Source organism: Triticum aestivum, chromosome 3D (assembly GCF_018294505.1).
Source record: "Triticum aestivum cultivar Chinese Spring chromosome 3D, IWGSC CS RefSeq v2.1, whole genome shotgun sequence".
Classification (NCBI taxonomy): Eukaryota; Viridiplantae; Streptophyta; class Magnoliopsida; order Poales; family Poaceae; genus Triticum; species Triticum aestivum.
Genome location: NC_057802.1, coordinates 213,830,285 through 213,835,335, shown reverse-complemented (window position 1 = coordinate 213,835,335; position 5,051 = coordinate 213,830,285). Strand labels below are relative to the sequence as shown.

Here is a 5,051-nt window from a genome sequence, read left to right as displayed (position 1 = left end):
TGAACTTATGGATTTTTTTGCCATGAACGTACCAACATTTATTCTGCCAAATACACGCACTTTTCTGCCAACATTTTTAAAACGCTTTAGCTCACGTAGGCATAACATCAAACAGGCAAGGGCGGAAAATTAAAACTGGAAGAAATCAGTTTTTAGCTATTTACTGTATAAGTATATCATCCAACGTGTACTCGGTGTGAACTTGCATAACATGACACAAAGCAATAGTAACATCGTACCATTAGCAATATATAGCAACTCAATACAGTAGCAGAACACACAATATATCTTTTTTTACATATAATGCCATGATTTATTATACATAATTGTTGGCAAGTACATGTCATTAGAGTAGGTGGCAAAGTAGTAGCGCCACAAAGGAAGGCCACCATCAACAGTGCGTACTACTGCGACACCTAAACTATGTGTTGGCCACGCTTGCTTTACACAGTACTACAAGATTTTTATAGAAAAAATGTACTACAAGATTTGTGAACATGAGGTCGTAGAGAAGTTGTACTGAGAGTGTGGATTAGAGCGGCCAGACGAGGATGCAGCAACACACACACACACACCACTAGATAAGTTCTTCTCTCTCCATAACACATGTATACATACACACATCTCCATCTACAAGGAATGATAGATGAGGTACTTCCTGTATAAAGAAATATAAGATCATTTAGTTCACTAAAGTAGCAATCTAAATGCTCTTATATTTCTTTACGGAGGGAGTAATTGATAAGAAAAAAAGGTATGCTAGAACGTAAACCTGGAAAGGGAAAAACAAGAACAAGAGATAAATCTTGAAGGCAAGCGCTCCATGATGGCGTATACTTAAGTTATTGTATTTATTTTTTTGAACTGATGTTTTTTTGACATTGAACTGATGTATTCTTTTGTAGTTGAACTAGTTTTTCTGTCAATGAAGGGAAAAATGACATAAGCAAGCAGAACCATGCTTTTTAAACCTCCATTAGTGCTTTTTTTGGGAGGAACTGAATCCAACAAAACATGTGCAGAACATTTTTCAAAAGCATCTAAGTGCCACAAACCAAAGAAACAATGTAGAGCTACGAAAATCCCATCTTATACCTGCGAACCACCATGAGATACAAAACCAGCGGCAATCAAAACCACTGATCTTCATTTGTTTTTGTTGGACACGCACTGATCTTCATTTGTTTTTGTTTATTATGAACTGATGTACTGAACTGTATAGGTTGATGCATATATAAAATGCATATGAGTGTGTTTTGATGATACAATACATGTTGAACTGCTAGACTAGATCAAATTTGGAAAATTTCACAACAAGAAAAAGTGATTTTTTGTAACTTTTTTCTACACAAAGTATGTTCGCCGGCAACATTTGCATCACAAAGAAATTGTAGTAGTAAACATGAACACGGACAGTGAGAGAGAGAGAGCTCACGAGGGAGAAGATTACAATCCTTGCATCACCGAGTGAAAGCACCTTGGTGGAAGAAAGTTGAAGCCAACAACCATGTGCTGCTGCTCGTGACGAACTCGACCTCCCTGATGCCATGGGGTTGGGCTGAACACATCTCGACTGTGCATGCAGAGACTACAATATACACACCCATTGCTCAGATTGCAATACATAGTTACATATTACATTTAGGTGATATCTCTGTACTTACAAAGTTATTGAAGGTGAACTATAGCAAATGTTTATAGTCCAAGTGTCCATATAAAGATTATCTCTGTACTTACAAAGTTATCCATAAATTCTCTAGTGGACCTATCATTATTGTCAAAAATAATCAACATGAATGATCTCCACCAGTCACCAATTTACTCAAACCATCCACACTCATATGAGCTTTCCATTCAAGTTTTCCTGTCCTATCTTCTTCTAAACAAATTGAGAATTTGAACCACATTTTTTTGGAAGCTATACTGAAATGCTAGCACATATACTACTTTACAGTAAGTAGCTTTCGAACAAAACATAATTGAAAGTTGCAAGAATTTGAATAGGAGGCAGTCCAACTCAGCTGCATGCATAAGGTCACTTAGAGCATCAGAACAAGTACAGTCAGCTGCAAGCATAAGGTCAACCAGAGCATCAGAATAAGTACAGTCAGCTTCAAACAAATTTGAGAGATTGAGGGAGTACAGGGGGGATGACGAACCTGGAACAGGAGCTAACAGCCGAACCGAATATAGGGGCGGAGCACGGGGGTGGCCTGCACGTGATTCATTGAGCGACCGGAGGCGGAGCTAGAAGTTGGACGGCAAAACCATGGAAAAGCTCGATTCCGTCAAGCACGGACAGGTGAGCGAAGCCAAGAGCGGACGGTCGGTGACGGGACTCGAGCTCAGAGGGCTGCGCGAGGCACGTCATGCTGTAGCAGGTAGGAGACAGTGGTCGCGGCGCCTCCCTCGGAGATGGTCGACGCGCGAGATTCAGGCCACGTGCTGGGCCTCGAGTGCCTCGCGCCGGGCTAGGCCGCTACTCTTCACCGGCAGGAGGCTAGGTGCGGGGAGAGGGCGCGAGCGTCACCGAGACTGATAGGAGGAAGCGGGGGCATGGCTCAGGTAGGTGGCGTGTTTGGGCGCCGGGGACGGCAGGATCGAAGGCGCGCTGGGGATTAGGGAAGGAGGTGGCTGAAATCGCGGCAGCGGCGGGGGGAGGTGACCGGAGGCGCGTTGGTCGGGGGAGAGGTGAGTAGAGGCACGGCCGCAGGGGGGAGGTGGCCGGAGGCGTGGCCGCCGGGGCAAGGTGGCCGGAGGCGCGGCCGCCGGGGGAGAGGTGACCGGAGGCATGGCTGCAGGGGGGAGGTGGCCGGAGGCGTGGCCGCCGGGTCAAGGTGGCCGGAGGCATGGCCGCCGGGGCAAGGTGGCCGGAGGCGCGGCCGGCGGGGGAAGGTGGTAGTTGGCGGCGCGGCGGTCAGAGGAAGGTGGCCACGATGGTACCCGGGGTCAGGGTGGGTTGACCCGATCCAGATCTAGGGCCTCTTTGATTCGAAGGATTGCAAAAACACAGGAATAGGAAAATCGTAGGATTGACCGTAAAATTCCTAAGAATTCTAATCCTTTAAAATTCCTACGTAAATCCTTTGAATCAAAGAGGCCTTTAGTGGGGGTGGCCTGGGTTCGGGAAAAACACAGCCTGTCCTATATAGGGCGCGACGGTAACAGAATATTAGTCTAGCCCTATATATATAGGGTGGGTCTATTATGATAAGACCCCTTAAGAGTCTTATTCTGCTAACACCCACCTTATTCTGCACATCCACCACGAGATCGCCACCGCCCCTCCGCTCCCGACCTTCCGCGGCAGCGGCCTGGGAGCCCCGCCGCCCCTCTCCTCCCGGCTTTCTTCCGCGGCAGCGGCCTGGGAGCGCCGCAGCCCCTCTACTCTCGGCCTTCTTCCGCGGAACTGGCCTGGGAGCGATGCCGCCCCTCCCCTCTTTCTCCCACGGCAGTGGCCTGGGAGCGCCACCTCCCCTTCCCTCCCGGCCTTGTTCCATGGTGGCGGCCGGCAGCGACGCCGCCCCTCCGCTCCCGGCGTTCTTCCGCGGCAGCGGCCAAGCAGCGACGCCGCTCGTCGCCTCTCGGCCTTCTTCCGCGGCAGCAACCGAGCAACACCTCCCCCGCTAGCATATCGGCCTTCTTCCACGGCAGCAGCTCGGTAGCGCCGCCGCCGAACTCCTTTGGGCCTTCAGTTACCTGTACTTCATCAGATGTGGATTGGTGCTGCCTCGACATCAAACCAATTCGAGCAAGGAGGGCTGTGCGCAAGGTTCCTTCATCCACGCCATCTTCTTGGATTAAGTCTGCAACGACCTTCAGAGCAAATCCTCCGTCTCCGCTCACCTTGAGCAACGTCCAGACAGCTCATGAACTACTGAAGGCCAAGTGGACTGCACAGGTGAATGCAAAAGTGATGCAGACGAACGAGAAGGGAACTTGCTCCTGCAAACGCAAGAAATCACTACAACACGAGGTAACCATTACGCTTCCTCAACCATCTCAGTTAACTTGTTCCAGACAAAGCAGTACACGCAGTCCAGTAAGCCTCCAAAAACTATGTAGTGCGGTTACTTCAGTTCGCGATGGGAAAAAATGCAATGCACTTGCTCGGTTATGCAGTACGGTTGTATAGGTTCAATACGGACAATGGTGCAATGCGATTACTTCAGTTCACCTTGTGGAGTGATGCAGTCAGCATGCATTAGTTCGCGGTACCATTTGAAACACATTGCAGTTTGTATCGTTCAGTTCATTTTGCCTGACAATGCAGCTCGGCCATTTTGTGCAGGAAATGACGTTCAGCAGATTCAAAATGCCGCGCATAATTGACAACCCAGGGAACAACAACTTTCAGAAGAGTAAAGCTTCTTCTGAAAGAGACACTGGCTGGGTTACCCCTGAGATTCCCCGAGGATTCTTCACGACAACAAACAGGGTGCAGTACTCTCCGGAAGAAGATTGTTTCCAGGGAGAAGAGGTAGTCGAGGATGACGACGATGTCACCTTCATCTGGGAGGGCACTCACCGACAAGATGATGAAGATGACGACGATGAAGATGAGCCAATAACAGTTCTGAACCCAGAGTACAAGCACGAGTTCAGTACATTTGGACAGCATGTCCGGACAGACAATGATGATGCAATTGAACATGATGTTGCAGCAGATGATGATTATGATGATGTGCCGCCGCTCCAAAAATTTCAAACCAATCCAGTGAGACATCGCCACAACACTGGATTACCACCGCGTGCACCTGCTGCACCACAAGACAGAGCTTAGCATTCACCTACTGCATCAAAAAACAGAGTTCCAAGTAGACCTGCTGCATCAACTTCAACACTGCGGCCACCAAGGGTGCCTCGGTCAGAAGTCAACGGCAGGTACAAATCCTCCTCACTATTGCCGTCGCAAGATCCTCAACTACACAGATCTGCTATAACCCCGCCATGTCCAATACAACCCCGCGAGCTGCAAACGCCATCGGGTAAACGACTGTACACACATGTAAGTTTATGTCCTGAAAAAAAAAATTTGCAGTCCATTCAGA

The 5,051-nt window shown here is 48.4% G+C and overlaps 1 long non-coding RNA gene across 1 annotated transcript; it reads right to left on the bottom strand.

The window, feature by feature from the left end:
* Window positions 1–212: 212 nt before the first annotated feature.
* On the bottom strand, window positions 213–2,993 carry LOC123078266 (uncharacterized). The gene is made up of 3 exons (XR_006437288.1): window positions 2,160–2,993; window positions 1,436–2,066; window positions 213–658 (listed from the first exon to the last, which is right to left on the bottom strand). It is a non-coding gene; the product is annotated as an uncharacterized lncRNA (long non-coding RNA).
* Window positions 2,994–5,051: the final 2,058 nt, after the last annotated feature.